The sequence below is a fragment of the Lissotriton helveticus genome, chromosome 3_1 (genome assembly GCF_964261635.1).
Source record: "Lissotriton helveticus chromosome 3_1, aLisHel1.1, whole genome shotgun sequence".
Taxonomy (NCBI): domain Eukaryota; kingdom Metazoa; phylum Chordata; class Amphibia; order Caudata; family Salamandridae; genus Lissotriton; species Lissotriton helveticus.
Genome location: NC_136061.1, coordinates 949,350,504 through 949,372,884, shown reverse-complemented (window position 1 = coordinate 949,372,884; position 22,381 = coordinate 949,350,504). Strand labels below are relative to the sequence as shown.

At 48.6% G+C, this 22,381-nt stretch overlaps 1 pseudogene; it reads right to left on the bottom strand.

Annotated features, from left to right (window-relative positions):
• The window catches only part of LOC144824187 (putative methyltransferase DDB_G0268948), an 80,785-nt pseudogene that overhangs the window by 42,693 nt on the left and 15,711 nt on the right, over nt 1–22,381 (bottom strand).

Sequence of the window (22,381 nt, the reverse complement as noted above, 5' to 3'; positions counted from 1 at the left end):
CTGGGTAATAGAAAGCAGGAGGTCTGGTATCTCTTTCTCAGGACTTGATATCCCAGCAACCCGCAAGGGCGGCTGAAAACACCGGAGCTGGATTTTCTCGACTGGAGAAAAAGACAGCGTCTCTCTCAGTGCGTCAAAAGGAAGGGGCGGCGTCCGTGGGCTCTCGCATCAGCTGGGCTCTCGGGCAAGTAGATAGCCGCTCTGCTCCAAACCACCGTGTGTTTGCTTAAGACAACATTGGTATATTTATACCTGAAAGGTGCCGGGTTTGACGTAAGATTGGACATAAGACGTCAATAAAGATGTCACTAAGAACTGGCCGTTCTTTCAGTGCTCAAGGGAGTTCTAGGACAAATCAAAACAGAAGCAGGGGGATTTCCCAGGTTGCTGGAGGTTTGCTTTGTTTAAAGAACGCGTTGTACTTTCTAGGAGTCTGGGGAAGTAGCCTTGCTTAATTTGGCCTACATGGGCTACGACTAAATATGGATAGGATTCTTATGCCTTCATAAGGATATTAATTATTATAGCCATACAAGGGCATACATTAGGAATATTGAATTAGGGTCCTAGATAGAAATACAACAATATAGATAATGATATTTAAATTATGGTATTATTTTGTAAATATTACAATATGATTATACAGTTGGTGCACCAATGGTGTTCATGAATTTCATTTATTCAGGCAAACGGGGGTAACAGATTTTGGGGACAATGCCTTTGTCAAATCAGGAATGTAGTGATTCAGTACATGATGGGTAAATCTGTAAAAGGTTTGTCCCAATGGCATGGAATAATCAGGAAACTCTAAATGTATTTGGGCATACTGTTGGGCAATCCAAAACAATACACTCTTTTGTTTGAGTTGAGTAGTGTGCATGTGAAAATCATCCTCAGAAGCAGAACGTTCGGTATTTTAGGGCATTTTCTACGGTGAATTGCAAACATTCTCAATAGTGATAATCTTCCACACAAATTGTTGTTCATGACTCACTGGCACCAATGGCCCATTTTCCAGACAGATACCTACTAGGGATTGTAGTGGTAAAATACTTAATTGAACTACTTTGATTAACAGGTAAGAAAATGATATTTCATAAAAGGTATGCAGAGGCCTGAACTGTGATAATCTGGTGCCATGCCCGTACGCATGTAAAGTAACACATATTCCACAAGGGAGAACACATCTGATTCCCCTGGCTGCCATCTCATCCTCACTTCAGCCAGTTCAAGGTAGACTGACCCTGCCCTGAAGGAGGTAGCTTATTTTCATTTGTGTTGGGGATTACCAGTGACTCCATGTGACCAAGGACGCAGTGCTATAGTTCTGGGTATATTCTATACAAAAAGTGTTAGTTCTATTACAATCAACCAGGACTACACCTACCAGAATCCATTTGACTGTTAAATGAAATCTAGACCTGAAGCCTTTTGCCCTTGGTGGCAAAGGATAATCTATTTACATTAACTTCTCTCTTCCCCTATCTCCCTTTGCTGCAAGTACATTAAAGCTTTGGTAATGTGTTGCAGCTCATAAGTCAATGACCTGTGCTATTTTGTCTGTTTGGATCCCCACAGGGGCCCAACACATGTATTGCAAATCTCTGTGTAGCAGAGGCACCAAGAGGGCTCATTGGATGAGATTGGAAGCTTCCACCTGTTGACACATTATACAGCTGTAGTACCTGTAGAGTCTTTTTTGGGAAGGAAATGTGCCATGGTTTGCAGTTTGAAAGTCCAGCACTGCCCTCCATTCAATTTAATGGCTGAAAAACAAAATTGCATTAGTCTGCTCTACGGGGAACTGTGAAGAATTCTCTCTATCTATTTTGCCTCAATCCCCTCTTGATTTCCCTCATCTGCCCTTTAGAACTCATCCGCAGCTCACCTTTCCTTGAGGTAATTGTAGACCATATTAGGGATCTCCGGCGAGGGGGCAAACATGTACTTGCGGTAAGTTGTGCATGTTCTTCACTCTTGTAGGAGTGGATGCTTGGGTTGGAAATTGCCTGCTCCTAGAAAGGTTAAAAAATACTCTTATTTGAGTTTTCATGCTTTACTAGTTAAAACAAATACCTCACTTATTTTCTCCATTTCACATTTTTGCAACAAATATTTCAACAAATTCACAAATATTGTTCTCAGCAAAGGAGTATTTAATCCCATTGATTCCTGTATTGTAGAGGTTGCAGCAGAAACCTAATCACACTAGAACCTGAGAGTTATCCATGGTTATAGTAGCTTTTTAAACTATATAAGCCACCGAACTGTGAAAGAGGCTCCCTACGAAGATGGTTTGTCCAACCTCTGGCAAGATGCATGAGTTCTCACATAGGCTTGACATTGATCAATCGTTACTTTTATGTTAGAACTACCCAGTGATGCAATATTCTTATTATCTGGCTATTTGGTCAATAATTAATGTATTTATCTGCCTTTTTTGGATCAAGATCTGTAGTGTGTACATTTATATACTACCCCCTTGGTTCCTACTCATATATCATATATCATAAATCTTTATTCGAATTCCAAAAATTCATAAAAGCACATACACAAATTGACAGTATTATTATAAAATCCATATAAAATTATTTAAGTCATGTAGACATCAGACAAATGTTACACGTTATTAAACAGAGAGAAGTCAAGGACTGTCCATCATTTTACATGCTCGGACAGCGATTCTCAAAAAAGTGCTAGTGCGACAAATTATTTCTTCGTTGTCCAGGGAGAGCAGCAGTTGATAAGATTACCCCATAGTAATTGGTCTATGTTTTTTAAAAAGGGGAATTAAAAACCATTTTACATATTTTAGGTAATATTTACAAACGAAGAAAAAGTGCAGATCATTTTGTACGCTCACCCCATCACAGGGGAATCTTATGTTATCGGGGGAGGGCCGATAGCCCAAAGGAAATTTTAACAAGAATCGTACAGTTCCTGCCCTCAATCGAAACAAAAGACTTCTTTCCCAGTTTATCATTGGCAGGGTAAGGTATAGTAGTAGAGGATACCTGTATGATTCCCTGCCCATGTAGGTAAGGACTGTAGTTTTCTTAGATTCTTCCCTGGCCCTATCTGTGTTGTAATGTGCGTAAAGTGCTTTCTTCAGATCATTCTTGTGTACAAAATTAGTTTTGTTTGGGTCTAAGAAAATGCTACCTTTATCAATGCTACACAAACTTTTATAGACCCCCGTGAGCCAAGGAATCTCCATTCCTCTTTCGCACTTAAGACAGTCAGTTATAATTTCTTGGGACAGGGTAGCTGATTCATTTCTCCAAACTGAGTGCCAAAATAGCGCGGGTCAGGCGCTAATAAAATCACATATAAAATGTAAATTTAATTCCTTATGGCAGATGTATTGGGAGGTGGAAATCGGTGCTTCCAGCAGCTTTCTACAGAACCGATTTTCTTCCTGCTGGATGCATCGAGTCTTCACCAAACCCCATATCTCTGCTTCATAGGTAGCTACTGGGACACATTGCAATTTAAAAATCCTTAAAATTGCTTCAATGGCACCTATTTTCTTTGGTCGGGGAGGCTTAAAACAGAATTGATGGCCTTTGAGAATTTGCTGGTGGAGTGGGCCAAATGCCCAGTCCACGAGCCATTCGCAGCAAAAACCATCCCCAAATATGGAAAGTTGTGGGTGGAAGTAAGTCTGTCGTTCCCTACCAGTATGGAATTAAGCTGACGTTTCCCTGGTCCGCATGACACAATAAGTGACTTTTTAAAATTCATGCATAAGTCCACCCCATCCATGTATTTTGCGAAACGTTTGACCAGAGTACGCAAACAGTTCGGGGTGCAGCCCATTAGGACTGCATCGTCAGCGTAGAGAAGTACAGGCAACAATTTACCAATTATTATAGGAACATCTGGGGTTGACTGTTTCAGATGATTACTCAGTCCATTGATATAAATAATAAAGAGCAGGGGTACTAAAACGCACCCCTGTCTAACTCCCCTTCCTACCTTAATTGGGCCTAATAACTCCCCTCCCAGTCCTATCCTTACTTGCGCTTTAAGATCAGTGTGTAGGAATGCTAAAAAGTGGACCAATGATTGGTCCAAACCATAATTCAATAAAATAGACCAAAGTTTGGACCTAATAACCAAATCAAAAGCGGATGATAGGTCCATAAACGCTAAATAAATGGGGGAGAAGCGGGCGGTGTTGTATTTGGTAATAACCAAATTAAGATTCAAACATTGTTCTACTGTCCAAACCCTGCTTCTAAAACCCAATTGGCACGGGGATAAAATGCTACTTTCCTCTGTCCAGTCTAAAATCCTATTGTAAATGACACGGCCCAAAATCTTTAGGGTGTTATCCAGCAGGGAGATCGGTCTGTAGTTAACCGGTTCTGATCTGTCACCCTTTTTGTATATTGGGACGATTACGCTCGTCGCCCATGTGTCAGGCATGGGTGCTTGGGGTAAACTGTTAAAAACATTCAGGAGGACTGGGGCCCATAATTCCGGTTTCCACTTTATAATATCTATAGGCAACCCATCAGGTCCAGGAGTCTTGTTGCCAAGGCTCTGTGCAATCACCTCCTCTACCTCCACCAGTGTTATCTGTAGGTTGCCTGAATGCCCCTGCACATAGTGATCTAAACTCTGTGATGGCGAGGCGTAGATTTTGGAAAAATGGTTTTCCCATGAGCTACTAGTAATAGTACAGCTGACAGGTGTTAGCTGTTGGCCCATATTGCGTAAATCTCTTACTGCGGACCAGAATGAGTTACCAATTTTCCCCCCTGCTGTTTCCGCAAGGGCTTCCCATCGTTCTCTCAGAAGGGTGCCCTTCCGCTCATTTATTGCAGTTTTGTAAACTTTCCTAGCTACGCTAATGTCTGCCCTGCTTCTTGGTTTGGCTGTTAGGGCCTTACACAGACTCCTATTAGCCTCCGAACAGTTGTGGTCAAACCATCTTGGGTCTTTTAGGCCCTGACAAAGGGGCACTGAAAATAGAGATCTAATCACCGAGCAGAGTTTAGTGAAGTCTTGGATTACACTGGAACAAGGGGCTCTAGTCGATAGGCATGAGGTAATTAAAGTCAAATGCCCTTTTAATAAAGTCTCAGTTATTGTCCCACTGTCCACCCCCCTCCACTTTAATCTTAGTTTGTCTGTCGATGGAGTTATGTCCCTCGCCCCTTGAACAGTAACATACATGGGGCGGGGTGCTAATCTTAGTACCACTGTCAATGAATTGTGGTCCCCAAAATCTGTTACGAGGACTTCTTTGGCCAATAGGCAGTCTGCGATGCAGGGAGAGACAAAGATAAAATCAATAATAGAAGCACTATCGCTTCCTCTGAATGTCAGTACCAACTGGTTTGTAGAGGGTAAGCCTAAGTCCATTACATTGCTAAGGATGTGTTCACTAAGAAAGGAATCTAGTTCCAGCCCCCTCCGTACCGCTGGGTCTACCTGTCGTGTACCTGTGCCTTGAGTGTCTGTTGGTAGCTTAGCATTAAAGTCCCCCCCCAAAAGAATCCCCATACCCTCGCCTGAGCCTTGGACTTTCTCTAATTTTGAAATAATTTTAAAAAGCTCAGAGAAGTTCCTATTTGGGGCAGAGTGTAAATCATTATTGTAAAAGTTTATTAAGTAGAAGGGAACACGTCGTTTGTATTCTATTACTTGTATGTTGGGACTATTTGTATGTATTATCTTAAAGCTCCCTCCTGATGCTACGCTGATCCCAATAAATAAACCCCCAACTGCACAGCCCAAATGTGGCTTAGCTGCTACTAAACTAAAACAATGGAAGCCTTCTATGTGCAGATCATGTGTAGCCCATGTCTCCTGGAACATTATTATGTCCTGGGAAGATAATATGCGTAGCCAATCTATATCGGCTAGTCTTGGTTCAAGGCTAGCAACATTCCAGCTCAGAATTCTAAGATCAGAATCATTTTTACTTCCATTGTTGTTAAGGGAGGCCTTAGCTATTGTTCCACCCCCGGTTATCACATGGCCGGCACCACCCCCTGCCTGTCCCTTATGATCAGCAGGGATTATTGACTGCATATTACACAATTCCAGGGCTTCTTGTTCCTTGCTAATAGCATTTGGACGGATGGGTGATGAATCCCCCGGTATATTGTCATTTGCCAACCTATCTGGCAGTCAGTCCTGTGCATCGAGGTTGGAGAGAGCCATATCAAACCGGTTGTATGTTGGCACGTTGAACTCATACCTCCCCTGGTTTTGTACGATAGCTGGAGGTTCGCATCTATACACAGGCAACAGAGGCGGGTTCCGATAAAAGAAACACAATGGTAGAATTTGTATCCCTTCCCTGCCCATGTTTCTTGTCCCTGCTCTCTCTAAAATACTTTGTGCTACTTCTGGAGACCCAAAATTCAGTATTATACAATCCCCTCTGCTAGTTTTGTTTGATGTCCCTATCCAGGGGACGCTTCTAGCCCTTTCTTGGCATCCAATAAGTGGAGTGCCCTATTTCTTAGTGAACTCCAATGCTCCACTGTATTAGGTGCTATTGGTGGTACATTTGAGAGGACGATAACATAGGGTGTACATTCGGGGGGCAAGTTGAGATGTCCCTTGCTATGAGTAGTTTGGGCGGTAGTATTTGAATTGCCCTCGTTCAAGCCCCTATTGTTTCCCCCACTTATTACTCCTCCTCTATTGATGAGATTGCATGATATTGAATTTGTACCATTAGTATGCGATGTAGGAACATGTGTGCCTATTCTGGTAATATCATCATTTGCTGTTGGTGACTGATTAGAAACAGGTACCGTGCATGTACTAGACCCCCTCGGGGCTGCTAAGGTTCCATTTAGTGGATAACTAGGCTGGGAGGGGAGTTTTTGCTAGATAATGTTTAATCTGGTATTAATGTCTGCCAGTTTATTTAACATTGGGTTTAGCAGTGTCATAAGTTTATCTTCTAACTTAGTTAATAACCCATCTCCCAAATCAGTTTGGGGCTGCTTGCAAGGACATTGACATACAGAAACATGTGGGCTAGTGGGGCTAATAATAGTTACCTCATCAGAGGGGCCTGTCTTTCCTTGAGTCTTTAGTTTTGGCTACTTTACTAGTTGGTTGGATTGTGATGGGTAGACCCCTCGCCTTCCTTTTCCGAGTTGTGGTTAAGGCCGTGCTCCCCCCAACCTGGCGTTGTTGTGTGGATCGTATTACAATTTGAGGTGGGGATGATAGAGACGATAAAGTGACGGTAGTTCCTACAGCTATAGTTGGTAAATCTGCAACTGCCGTCACGGGTTCAGAAGACCCAATAGTCAAGTGGTGGGTACTGGCCAGGCTACATTCGGCTAGATTATGTGGATTTAAAAGGAGTCCACCTATGGGGGTTTCCATAGACACTCGACATGTGTCTCCATTGATTGCCTTCTTTGCGTGAGTTCAATCCCTTGGTTTAAAAGTGATTCTGCCCTGATAATAATGGCGCCAAGGGTACCCACAACCCATGGCCCACGGGGCCCCCAACCCCCTTACGGATACTCATAATACAGCCTAGAGTACTCAACAAGGTACAGAAATGTCAAACAGTTTGCAGTAGATAGTAGAAGCAAATGTCACTGACGGCGTTAGCAAGAAGCAAAAGAGTCTGATGTTCCAGTGAAAAGGGGGGTGGCCCTGCCCTGCCTTCTCCTGGCTTTGACGGGCGCAGACGGGCCTGCCCTTGGCCCGGGCTTCGCCAGGGCGAGCCCGTGCACCTCCCGCGGTGCGGGGGCCCGCGTTTGTTTTAAAGGTCACGGGGGGGGGGGTGCAACTGCTTCGCGCCTCTCGCGAGACCGCGCTGCCCCCTGATGGTGTAGTCAGGGCAGTGCTCGGTCCGCGGGTCTCACAGGGCGCGAGAAGCAGGCAGGCACCCCCTCACGCCGGCAAACAACAATCCCCCAAAGATAGCAATGAAATACATATTTATGTATATATCTATACTACTATTATAAAGAGAGAGCACAAACCTTTGAGCCAGGTGAACTCGGGAACCACAGCGCCAATCCACACACCCGATACATTGTAGAAATTGTCAGGGTGTGCAGATGGACATAGGCTATAAAAAATAAAAATAAAACGTACATTTAAAAATATAATTTTTCAAAAAAAGTATTGCCCTGAAAGTAGCGCCGGCCGCGACGCTGCGCTGGCCTTGACGTAGCGCTGGCCGCGACGAGCGTGATGACGAAGAGGAGCGGCGGACATGGAGCGGCGGTGAAGTGAGGAGCGCGGGGAGAAGCGGCGGCTCAGGTGCGTCATGGCGAAGAGGAGCAGCGGACATGGAGCGGCGATGAAGTGAGGAGCCCGGGAAGGAGCGGCGGCTCAGGTAAGGTAAAGGCACATTGGAGTCGGGGCGGGAGGGAGGCGGGGCGGGAGGGGGTCGGGCGGAAGCGGGTGTGCACAGAGGGACGGGCGGGAGGAGTCGGGTCGGGAGGGAGTCGGGGCGGGAGGGGGTCGGGGGGGGGAGCGGGTGTGCACAGAGGGATGGGCGGGAGCCCTTAGTGCATGCAAGCCTCAAATGCTGCCCCCAGACCCTTTCTGCCACAGGCAACGCTGGGGCGGGCTGCTAGTTATGTATAAAGTTTGTTTTATGAGAATATTCTTTTTTTGTGAAAATATGTTACTATTATTTATCTGTTAATATAGGTATTTTTTAGAATGTCCTGAAAGAGTTGTTCTTCAAATCTCTTTTTTTTACCAATATTGTTTAATTATCTAATATTTATGAAACTTGCGATAGCGCTAGAACATCGCTAAATTGGTTGGTCAAATCCAGGTGACTTCATAACGTATCATGCTGCATTGTATTGTATTTTATTTCCCATAAGATGTATTGTGGAAATAATTGTTCTGTTTTGTGAAATCTTTTATGGTTATTTTTAACCCAAATAAAAAATAAATGAATGATGTACAAAACAAAGAGCTATGACACAGCAATAGTTTTGCTCTGTGTGTGATATAAGTTATTAGCATTACCTTATTATTTCTTCCAGCATGCGAAGCACAACATACCTTTGGTACATAGCTTTCAGGTTGCGGGAAGAACTCTGTGACACTCTCTCGGACTTCTTCCACACCAAAATTGACACCATCTACAACAACTTCGACACCCAACCCCCCTTGCTCACCCTTGACAACCTTAACATCAACATCCCAATGAACACCAGTTGACTGATTACCTACCACCTGGTCACCACTCACTACTCACCGACCCCAGCTATCTCAAGAAGGTACTTGAGAAAGCCATCAACCAACAAGTCATCAAATACTTGGAAAGCACCCACCTCCTCGACACCTCTCAATCAGGGTTCCGAACCAACCACAGCACTGAGACCGTGCTGATTGCTGCCACAGACAACATCAGAACTCTCCTTGACCATGTAGCAACCATGGCCCTGATCTTACTTGACCTCTCTGCTACATTCAACACTGTCTCCCACCACACCCTTATCAACAGACTCCACAACATCGGCATACAGCAAAACGCCCTGAAGTGGGACACCACCTTCCTCACAGGACGCACACAGAGTGCCCATCTGCCCCCCTACATCTCTGCACCTAAGGACATCTATGCGGCGTATCTCAAGGATCATTCCTCAGACACACCCTCTTCAACATCTACATGACCCCCTGTCATCAGATCCCACAGACTCAACATAATATCCTATGCAGACGACAGTCAACTAATCCTCTCACTTACCGAGGACCCCTCCAACTCAACTCTGTCAAAACAGAAGTCCTATCTTCAGGATGAACACTTCTGCTTGGGACCTCAGCTGGTGGCAATTACAACTTGGACCTACACCCACACCAACCAACCATGCACGCAACCTCTGTATTATCCTCCACAGTGGACTGACCATGAAACAACAAGTTAACACAGTCGCCTCCTCCTGCTTCCACCCCTTTGCATGCCCCGAATAATCTTTGTATGGATCCCTATCAACACCAGAAAGACTATCACACAGGCCCTCGTCACCAACCGCCTCGGCTACAGCAACGCTCTCTATGCTGGAATCTTCACACAGCTGCTCAGAAGATTGCAGACCATACAGAATGCTGCTGCCAGACTCATCCTAGATCTCCTCGAATTGACACATATCACTCCACGCTTCAGAAAAGATGCCAGTTCAAGATCCTCACACACGCCTACAAAACTCTTCATGACTAAGGACCATCCTGCATCAACCAGTGACTAAACTTCCACTTGTCCTCAAGGCACCTGCAGTCTGTCTCACTTGCCCTTGTACACACCCACTGCATCTGCCCTCGAATGACCTGCCCTTACCCCTCTACCTCTGAACAGCACCCTCTCCAGAAAACTTAAAAAAGAGCTCAAAACCCAGCTTTTCAGCTGACTGTGACAGAGACACAGTTCCCTCCGTGCCCAGATACCCTTAGAGGCGATAGTGGTGTGCTTTACAAATCATTGATTGATGAATGATTGATTATCCAACTCTTTTACAAATGTGCACTTAAACTCATTTATTCACCAATCTCTGCTTCTAAACCTGTGGCAGAGGAAAATATGCAATAGGAAAAATCTCTAAGAGAAGCTCTGCACGGATCTGTACCAAAATGTAGAGTTTATCTGTGATTGCACTGGAAAGGACTCCACTCACTGGTTCACTGTTCACATCCATGAATGCCTGCCACAGACACATACATTGCTGCTTACGTTGAATTACCCCACAGTTTATGAGCAGGCGAGGGGGCAGATGAGCTTCACATGGAGCTTCTATCATGGCAATCGGGCATGTGTATATTGGACTATTAATAAAAATGGACATACATTTGTATAGTGAATAATCCTAATGCATTGTGTAGTATATGTATGTGAATAAAAAGTGTTCAATAAATGAAAAATGAGGTTTGGTATATTGTATCAAAAAATAACCAAGTTTTCACTCACTCTGGACTAACATTCGCACTGCCTGCAGGTCCAGGAACCAGGAAAGCATGTCATATTTTTGATGCAACATGTTCCTGTCCACCAAACCACGGTAATGTATCAGAGGAGCATCACTTTAATTGGTGCAGCAGGTGCAGCAGCACCAGTGTCTAAAGGCCTGGGGGGCCCACTCAACCCTGATTATTTATATAATTTATCATTCAAACAGGAGCAATTGAACCTATGCCCTTCCTTGCCCTTGGGTCCACGACATACTACCAATGCTATTACGGTCAAAATTATTTTGTTAGGAATACCTGAGAAATTAGAAATGTTTGCAATCCTCATCTTGGGTTATGGTACTTTCTTTGACTTTTTATCTATGTCACCCTCTTTTGGGGGTGCTGTGGTAAGGCCCACTGTGGCGACTTAAAATGAGGGTTTTATAGCAGGATGAACATGCTTGAAATTCACTTGGGTACCTCATTTTTGACTGAACTTATGTTAAAGTTTGTGTTTTGTCTCTTTGCTGCTGGGTTGGCACACCTGCAGGACTCTAGATTCTCATGGAATCACGGAGCTCATGCAGTGAGCATTTTGGTTATCACAACTATGAAGAGTCCCAATGTCTGGGTGTGATGCTGTGCAGTGCCTTTCCTGCCTGGATGCGAGTCTGCAGTCTTACTATATGCAGATGATGTGGTTCTGTTTGCAAGAACTGCTAGGGGACTGACGTCTCTGTTGAATTCCTTTGTCCACTTCATGGAGGAGTTAGATCTTTCGATGAACGATAAAAAGCCCCATATGATTGTTGTTGGCCTGCATTCCACAAAATTGTTCACATCCAAAGTTGGGCCTTCTCCGGTGCCAAAGACTAGTGTGCACTCTTATCTGGGCCTGTTGTTCGATTCTGCCTTAAGTTGGCGTCCTTTGGTTAACAGGAAGGATGGAGGATGTTGTTAGGGCAAACACTGCTGTTATCAACTTTGCATCACGGGTGGGCAGCAGACCCACTGGGGCTCTTTTACAGATTTATAGGGTTAATTGCATCTCTAAAGTTGTATATGGGAGTGAGATCTGGGGATACACTAACCTGGATGAGCTACATAAGTTTGAGAACGCCATCTTGAGACATTTTTTGTGTGTCCCGCAAACAGCCCCAACATTTTCGGTGCAGGAAGAACTGGGAATGCCCTACTTAACTGACACTATGTCCTTTCCCCCTCTTTCTCTCTGGGTGAGCATTTGGTCCCGGCCTGGAGTCCAACTGAGTAAGGAAATTATAAAGGATTGTCTGTCTATTGACCATATTAGCCATTTCCTTCAGATCCCTTGGTTTAAATATATTTGAGACTTCTTTTTGAGCCTAGGAATGGTGGATCTATTTAGCAACCCAGAAGGGATTTTCAAGAAAGATCATAATCTGGTGAAAGAACATTTTTTAGATGAAGGTTATCGGTTAGGGTTAAGGGTGCTTTATTAAAGACCATTGTTCGCCTGTGCCCTTCACTGAGCCCTAACTCTGTGAGTTAAAAGTAGGTATGATCGGTTCTTATTAGCGATGTTTCGGGTGGACCTATTGCCTTTCTTGTTAGCCTGCCCTTGTTGTGGAAATTGGGGCCATTATCTTTTGTCCTGTGGCTGTAACAATAGGTATTCGCAGGACACTCTACATTTTACCATGTTTTGCATTTTGTATGCAGTTTCTAGGAAATTATACCTTTTCCCTATATTGAAAAGGGCCAATTTTAACGAGATTTGACCCACATTAATGTATTTGCTGATGCTTACAGGAGATACTATTCTTAACGTCCATAGCTTTTTAAAAGTTGCTGTAAGGTTGAGAAAGAGCTGTGATTGATTTGTGGATGCATGGGGCTGTTTTAAATGATTTGTGTATTTTTATATGTATTTTTATATTTTGTATGCCTTTATGTTTGATTTTATTGGATGTGTTATCCTATTATTTGTACTGCTTTTATGTTTTTTATTCTTAAAACCGAATAAAGCTTATATTGATTGTTTGTTTGGGTCTGCAGTCTTGGGAAGCCCCCTAGATCCAGATCACATATTGAGCATGACAGCTTCAAAACGTCCATGATAGCGCAAGCAATATTACATTTGAACTGCTAATAGATGACCATATAGACTTTGGGTATGTGTCGTAAAGAGGTATAGTGTGACAAAAGGGCAAAGGTAGGTATCAAAGGCAGAGCAATCCCGGACAATAGCATTTTTTGACTGATACTTCAGCATGCATGACCAGCATGGTTATACCCTGATGTTTTTCCATGATGTTGAGTGAGGAACAAAGTGGGAATCTGTGGTCAGAGTGGTGCACCAAGCACTCACCTGTTTGATGAGCATGATTTTTGTCATATCACCTGACGGACAGTGGTGGCAGCTGGATTATTGTAGCAGTGCAGCCTTTGTACCTGTCATCAGCTATGGAAAGCGGTCTACCAGAATATTCAATCTTTTCTAAATTGTTCTTCCAGTCCCCTGCATGTCCCTCTGGGACACGGATGTCTTGACTGTGTGCATCACTTGAATTTTATTCATATGGAGGCATATGACAGATGTGACTGTGACATTGGTTTCTAATTTGTTGTGGCTAAACTTCACTGGTGTATAAGCTGAAGTTTTGGATCGAGAGCCTCATACAGCAGGCATGAACTGCACGGCTCCTCCCAAATCATTCCTAGAATCTTTTATAGTGGGACATACTGAGGAATGTTACGGAAGGAGCCAGAGACCCCCTTTGACGTTAGGGACTTTTCACTTATGCCATACTGGCCCTTTGTACTCTAGAGGAGGCTACCTCCACAATTTAACAGCTAGCTAAGTGTAGCAGCCTAACTTGCCATGTGCTCTCATTTTTAGAGTGCTTCCGAAGAGACTCCCAAGTCCCCCTGTATCCCTGCTCATATTTGTGACAAAGACCATGGCTGGATCAGAATGCGTGGAAATAACAAAGAACAGAGCTGTCTAGAACCAGCCACAGAACTAAACTGATGGAATAAACTAGGACTGGCTGCAAACTGGCATATAAATATGGGATGGAAACTTCCAGTCAGGATGCCAAGATTTACTAACCAGAGCACTGTTACAGGAAGGTAGGATCTATGCAAGTCCTGTAGAAATGTTCAGATACCTGACTTCAGTCAGTACAAGCAATATAGCAATAAAGAACAAGTTGTATAGGTTCATATGTTCATGATTCTGGTGAGCTTTGAATACACCTTATTTACCGTGCCTCTGGTGTGGTGGTTTGGTTTCCAGTTTCATGAGCAGTGATGCTCATTTTGATCTGGGCCTGAAACAGAGCACAACAAGAATTGCAGCTGATTCTGAGTAGACAATAGTAAAACATAAAACCATGGGAGCCTACTTCACAAAACTATTTGCAGACTTAAATTTAATTTAGGTGCACAACTGTTTTGATTTACATACATGAATCCATATTTGGTATTCAAAAATATGGATTTACACTTGTAAATAGATTTACCCACAGATACATTTTTGAGACAAACAAATCCGTCTCCTGGAATCAGAAAACAGAGTTCAAGTGAGTGAAGTCCTGTTAAGTTTGTACATACCCATTTACAAGTTTCCCTCCCGTCCATTTACACCCTGAAAATGATTAGGTATTTACTTATTTCAATAGCAGGAGTAAATCGTTATTTACCAGGGATAGAATTGAGAAGCCGCACCACCAGGTTTTTGGGGAGTGGGTCTTGAGGAAGAGGTTGTCTATCAGTAAAAAGAATAATAAGTGTTGCATTCACTCATGCAAGACTGCTTTGGCATAATCGTAATTGGAACTCACAATAGAATACCAGGAGTACTCCAGGCACACTGTGACAGTTGCAGCTTCCCAGAAATACTTGTAAACTACAGGTGAATTCCAAAATTCAAAACAAAGGCAGACTGGTAGATTCATGTTATAGCCTTGTTGGACCCGGCCTCGTGGCGTGGTTCGCCTCTGTCCCTCCACACCCTGTGAGCGTAGGCCTGTGCCCCGAGTCCCCTGCGCAGCCTCCCCGTTAGTGTAGCCTGCACCCCGAGCCTGGTCGTCCTACTCCAGTTAAACCTAGATCCCCCTAGAACCTCGACCAGGCCTGCCTTTCCCGCTCCACGCCCTGCTCCGAGCGCCTAACCTTGCATGCCCCACAAGGCCCGGACGCCATCTTCCCTTCCCGACATCCCTGTCTCCCTGGGCCGAGCGTGACCCCGGCCCCAGCGAAACCCAGACTCCAAAGGCGCGCCAGTCCCGGCTGGGGGGTAAAGGGCTCCCCGAGTGAGATAAGCCAGGGAGTTTCGATGGCACCTCCGGCCTCCCCTGAGGGGCTGATTTCTGTCACACCTTTGGCCCTCCCCTGTGGGCCAGTTTCGATCACCCCTCTGGCCTCCCCGAGTGCTGGCTCCAGACCCGCTGGGCGTCTGGGAATTCCCGTACCCATCTTTCAAAGGGATCAAAGAGCCAACCGCCGGACCTCACCAATGACCAGCCCCCCCGGGCAGGAGACCTCTGCCTGCGAGGGTCCGGAGATCAAAGAGCCAAAGGACTATAACGGGGCCCGCCCGACAACTAGGGGGCAGTTGTATCTTGGACCTGAAGCCCTGCTGATCTGATCGCGGCTGACCCTAAGAAGACTCATCCTGAACCTCTGAGCCCTGCTGACGCTGTCGCGGCTCAATCTGAACTTGTAACCATCAGAGCCCTGCCGACGCTGTCGCGGCTCAAGCTGAACCTGCAACCATCGGAGCCCTGCTGACGCTGTCGGGGCTCAAGCTGAACTTGCAACCATCGGAGCCCTGCTGACGCTGTCGCGGCTCGACCTCTAAGACCATCGGAGCCCTGCTGACGCTGTCGCGGCTCAAGCTGAACCTGCAACCATCGGAGCCCTGCTGACGCTGTCGCGGCTCAAGCTGAACTTGCAACCATCGGAGCCCTGCTGACGCTGTCGCGGCTCGACCTCTCAGACCATCGGAGCCCTGCTGACGCTGTCGCGGCTCTCACGAACCTCTCCAGATCGAGCCCTGCTGACCTCGTCGCTGCTCGAGGAGTACTCTGGTCCGGCTGGACCATGGAGACCACCATCACGACCGAGCCGACTCGACGGAGGTGAGGCAGCCAGTACGACCATCATCCCGTACCCCCCGGCTCGAGGATTGAGAGCTGTGCATAGGGTACGCCGTGTACTGACCCAGAGACTAAAAGACTGTCCCGCTTCCCCCTTCCCGAATCCTCCAAGACTTTGTGGTCCCTTGACCACTGTGTATACAAGAGTGCTTCCTTCGTTATTTGCTATATAAAGAACTTGTTACTAGAATCCAACGGTGTGGTGTCTGTTCGTAGTGTGGGGTGAGCTCAGTGTATACGATCCTAGACCCGAAGTCCTCCCCGGTGGGGACCTCCCAATCAAGACTCGGCAAGTTCTGTGGGAGAGGTGGATCTTGGGGTGACCGGGTGAGCACAACCTGGCCCTTGGAGATCGCCCCTTCTAACATTGGTGGCAGGGTCGCGATAAGAACCTACGTCTAGGGATCGTACAGCACTGACACACTACCCGAACGAAGAGCAACCATGAGCCTCACGAGCGACAAGACCACCTTCCAGATGGAGCTGCTGGGAGACTATTCGCACCGTGAGCTCAAGCAATTCTGCAAAGATCTCCGTATCCCGTCAACGGGATTAAACACCAAAGAGGACTTTCAACAAGCTCTAACAGCCTGGGTGGAGACCGGAGCCCAACCTCCAGCACCGACAGAAGCCGATGGAGGGGGAGCACCACTGATCGAAACCCACGCCCCAGAGCAAGAAAGAGCAGAGTCCCCGACGCGGACTCACAGCACGGAGAGAGGTCTATCTCGAGAAGACATGACCGACCGAGAACGCAACCGAAGCCACGAGCTAGAACTAGCCCGTTTAAAGATGGAGGTAGAACTCAAGCTGGCCGAGAAAAAGCTAGCCATCGAGCAGCTACGGCTGCAAGGAGAACTGGAGGAGAAGAAACTCCAACGAGAACATGACGGAAAGAAGCTCCAGCTGGAGCACGAGCGCAGCGTACTGGAAATAGAACTCAAGGCCCGGAACGAAGGCAACAAAACAGCAGCGACCCGAGAGTCTGTTCCCCCAGTGGAACCCAAGGTCCACATCCCCAAGGATGTGGTCAAAGAATATTATAAAAACGATGACATCCAGCAATGGTTCAAGGCCTACGAGGTAGCTATGACCTCCCACCGAGTTCCGCAGAAAGATTGGGGAGCCGGGCTGTGGGGTCGATTCCTGAGTGAGGGGAGAGACACCCTACTCGACCTACCGTCTGCCGAACAGACCTCCTACAGCCACATGAAAGAGGCCCTCCTCACAAGGTACGGGCTCACCCCAGAAATGTACCGCCAACGCTTCCGAGAATGCAGGAAGATCCCCGGCACCACGTGGGTAGAATATGTCAATTTCTACAGCCGGGCCCTGGAAGGGTGGATCAAGGGCAGCAAACTATCCACCTTCGAGGGGCTCATTGACCTCATTGCCTACGAACATTTGTCCCTGAATTGCTTTGTGGAACTCCGACAGCACCTCCTGGACAGCAAGTTGGCTGACCCCCGGAAGCTGGCCGTCGAGGCCGATCGCTGGGTGAGCACCAGAGTCCCCCGGGGGCCCGGGGGAGATTCTGGCCGAAATGAACAGGGATCGTCCCGCCAGAGGGGAGGGGGGAATCAGAATAGACAGAGGGGTTCCCAGGTAGGGTCCCCGCGTAGTCCCCCCAGAAACCAGCCTGGCACCTCGCCTCCCACAGCGCGCGCAGGGTTTCCCCCAGCTAAGCCAGGGCCCCGAGTCAGCCAAGCCTGCTACCATTGCCAGAAACCCGGGCACTATGCCAATGACCCCCGCTGCCCCTTGTTCCCGAAGCCTGCCGCTGCAGGGCTCCCAGTGCGCCACATTACCTCAGTAGCTCTAGAAGAGGAGGGGGAGGAAGAGTTCGAGGGAGCAGACCCCGCAGCTATGCTGTTAGTCTCCCTGGGTGATAGGGAGAGGGTCCCCGGAGCTCCCCTACCCGACAACACAGAGAAATACCGACAGCAGGTGACTGTCAATGGCCAATAATCAGAAGGGGAGGGATCACTTGTCCTGCGTGAACCAGGGTATGCAGGAGATCGTACAACGGTGTCTCCAAATAAAAACCCATATGCACGTGTTGGGTAGTGTGGTAAGCGGTATATCTTGGTTCTCCGCTCTTCGAACACGTGTGTGCATAATCATCGGGTTAGTTTCGGTATGCAGCCTCCACCAGGAGGATCTTACCCTCGATAAAAACAGTAGTGACCCAGTGATGTGGAGGGAGTGTAGAACAATTAAAAATCCCCCAGAGACCCAGTGGTAGGAATTTTATTAGGTCTGGGTTCGGGTGGATCCCATTAGGGGAATGCTCAAGTGACGTGCGCTCTATTGAAAAGATTAGGTTCTCAGGACGCACTAGCATTCAAAAAGATTTAAAATGGCCGACATGTTTCAGCCCTCTATGCCGGGAATCGGACTTTAGGGCTTTCTTCAGGACCCGTGGTGAAAGGTGAAAGTGATACTAGTTTACTAAATTATAGCAAGCAAGTGTATAGAAAAGGGAAATTTTCAACCTGTTTCTTTTTTTGTCAAGGTCACGATGTACCTATAGTTCAAACATAATAGAGACATACACAAAGGCAAAACAAGGGTAAGGGAGACACATAGCGTAGCGAATTCACTACTGGACAATACAAATTATAGCAACTTAAAATGGCAATACTTCATAACCCCCAGTAAATGGCAGTGTCAACTCTCTCTTTCTCCAGCAAGCTATTTCATGCAAAAAGTGAATATCTGGTTTGTAGGTGGTAAATCATACTTTTATGCAGAACGAGTGTATAGGGTTTGAAAATACCTCACCACTCGGATAACTGTTGTGGTGGGTCAAGTATATGGCAATCGAGACTGTCAATGGCCATCACATAGGGGCGCTCCGAGACACTGGGGCCAGTATCACCGCCGTCAAACGGCACCTAGTCACCGAAGCCCAGATTGTTCCCCACATCTCCTGCTGGGTGATCGCAGCTGATAACTCCGTCCGCACCTGCCGGATTGCTCAAGTCCCGTTCGAATGGGGGGGCGTCTCTGGGGAGTTACGAGTGGCTGTTCGCTCCGACATGCCTGTGGACTGCCTGCTCGGCAACGATCTAGAGAGCTCCCCATGTCAACGGGTTGAGAAAAGGACCCACTTAGAGATGGTGGGCCTACCCGAGTGGGCCTGTGTGAGTACCCGGTCGATGACCGCCCGAAGGACCACGCCCGAAGGGGCGACCTTAGAGGCGGCACCGGTGACCCCCGAGGACCCCGAGGTCCCTGAATCCTTTGAGACCCCTGAGCTGTTCCCCAGGGAGAGCTTCCCCCCCGACGCAGGTCCCCTCGGCCCTAGTGTCGAACCGACCCCGAGCTTGGACGACCTTCCTGAGCGGGCCCAATGGCGCCAGGCAGGGGGACCATCCCGAGAACAATTCTGCCTAGAGCAGACAGCCTGTCCATGCTTGGTAGGGCCGTGGCAGCAGGCCGCCGCCCAGGCCGCCGGTGACCAGTCTGGCTCCCACTTTGTCTATTGGGGAAACGGCCTCTTATACAGCGAGCAAAAGTCCGCCAAACTAGGGTCCGGCCGAGTGCTGGTGGTCCCCCTACGCTTCCGCGACTTTCTCCTGAACCTGGCCCATGACGTGCCCCTGGCGGGACACTTGGGACAAGACAAAACATACCAGCGCCTGGTCACCCACTTCTACTGGCCGGGCATGCGCTCCGATGTGGAGGCCCACTGTAAGTCCTGCCCCACTTGTCAGTCCAGCGGAAAGAGCGGAGGGAAGCGCAAGGCTCCTCTCCAACCCTTCCCCGTGGTCAGTACCCCCTTTGAGAGGGTGGGAATCGACATTGTGGGCCCCCTCGACCCCCGGACCTCATTGAGGCACCGCTTTATCCTTGTCTTGGTGGACCATGCCACCCGATACCCCGAAGCCATTCCCCTCCGAACGGTGACCGCCCCCGTAGTGGGGCGGGCCCTCATGGCCATCTTCTCCCGGGTGGGATTCCCTCGAGAAGTCGTCAGCGACCGAGGGACCAACTTCATCTCGAAATACATGAAGTCCCTTTGGCAACAATGTGGGGTGACGTACAAGTTCACCACCCCATATCACCCCCAGGGTAACGGTCTGGTGGAACGCTTCAACCGGACCCTCAAAGGAATGATCATGGGACTCGAAGAGCCCCTGAGGCGTAAGTGGGACGTCCTCCTTCCCTGTCTCCTCTTCGCATACCGCGAAGTCCCCCAGAAGTCCCTGGGGTTCAGCCCCTTCGAGCTGCTCTACGGGCACCCCGTCCGGGGACCCCTCACCCTGGTCAAGGAAGGGTGGGAGACGGCGGCCCCAGAGCCCCCTCCCGATGTGTTTCGATACATTTTGGCCCTCCGGAACCAGACGAGGAAGTTCCGAGAGCTGGCCGAGGCAAACCTCGAGGCCAGCCAAGAAGAAATGAAACGGTGGTATGACCAAAATGCCACTCTGGTCGAGTTTCAGCCCAGACAGCGGGTCTGGGTGATGGCCCCAGTGGAGCCCTGTGCCCTGCAAGACAAGTGGACAGGGCCCTTCAAGGTGGTAGAACGCAAGAGTCAGGTGACTTATCTCATCGACGTGGAGTCCCCCCGGAACCCCTTGCGGGTCCTTCACGTAAACCGCCTCAAACCCCACTTCGCCCGATCCGAGTTGAGCTTACTCCTCGCCACGGACGATGGGGAAGAAGAAGAAACGGAGCCTCTCCCCGATCTCCTGTCCACAAAAGAAAAAGATGGCTCTGTAGAGGGGGTGAGTCTCTCCTCCTCCCTCTCTCCCGAGCAGCGCGAGGACTGTCGCCAGTTACTGGGACAATTCTCGGACCTTTTCTCCCTCACCCCCGGCGTCACCAACTGGTGCGCCCACGACGTGGACACCAGGGACAGCCCACTGGTACGGCACAGAGCCTACCGCGTCCCTGACCGAGTCCGGGCCTGCATCAAGGCCGAGGTATCGAAGATGTTAGCTCTCGGGGTGGTCGAAGCCTCTGACAGCCCATGGGCTAGCCCCGTGGTCCTGGTTCCGAAGGCAGCCGCCCTCGGTGCTGTTCCCGAGCTGAGGTTCTGCGTTGACTACCGCGGGCTCAACGCAGTCACCAGAACCAATGCTCCTCCCATCCCCCGAGCCGACGAGCTTATCGATCGCCTCGGGCTGCTCGTTTCCTCAGCACATTCGACCTGACCAGTGGGTACTGGCAGATCGCCCTCACCGAGGGAGCAAAGGAAAGATCCGCTTTCTCCACCCCGGATGGTCACTACCATTTCCGGGTGATGCCCTTCGGAATGAAGAACGCCCCCGCCACCTTCCAGCGACTGGTGAACCAGGTCCTGGCGGGGTTGGAAGAGTTCAGTGCTGCGTATCTGGATGATATCGCAGTCTACAGTTCCCACTGGCCTGAGCACCTCCAGCACCTCTGGGCGGTGCTGACCGCCCTGAGGAGGGCGGGTCTCACTATTAAGGCAAGCAAGTGCCAGATCGGACAAGGGTCCGTAATCTACCTCGGGCACCAGGTCGGAAGCGGCCTCGTAGCCCCCCTCCAGCCCAAGATCGATGCCATCGTGGCCTGGGAGGCCCCCACGACCCAGACGGAAGTGCGGGCATTTTTAGGGCTCACGGGGTACTACCGCCGGTTCATCAAGAGTTACGGCAGCATCGTAGCCCCCCTCACGAAGTTAACCTCCAAAAACCAGCCGAAGAAAGTCAGCTGGACCTCCGCCTGCCAAGAGGCGTTCGAAACGTTGAAAGACGCCATGTGCACCGCCCCCATCCTACAGGCCCCCGACTACTCACGAGAGTTTGTAGTCCAGACGGACACGTCCGAGCATGGCATCGGAGCTGTCCTGTCCCAGGTGAATGAGAACGGCCTAGAGCAACCAGTGGCATTCATTAGCCGGAGGCTACTCCCTCGAGAACAAAGGTGGAGCACCATCGAGCAGGAGGCCTTTGCGGTGGTTTGGGCTCTGAAGAAGCTGAGGCCCTACCTGTTCGGTACTCACTTCCGGGTCCAGACCGACCACCGACCTCTCCGGTGGCTAATGCAGATGAGAGGGGAGAACCCCAAATTGCTGCGCTGGTCCATCTCCCTCCAGGGGATGGACTTCACTGTTGAACACCGGCCTGGCTCTGACCACGCCAATGCAGACGGCCTGTCCAGATTCTTCCGCCTCAGCGAAGAGAACCCCCAAGAGGATGGGTAGTTCTCCCCGCCTTCAGCTGGGGGGGACACGTGTTGGACCCGGCCTCGTGGTGTGGTTCGCCTCTGTCCCTCCACACCCTGTGAGCGTAGGCCTGTGCCCCGAGTCCCCTGCGCAGCCTCCCCGTTAGTGTAGCCTGCACCCCGAACCTGGTCGTCCT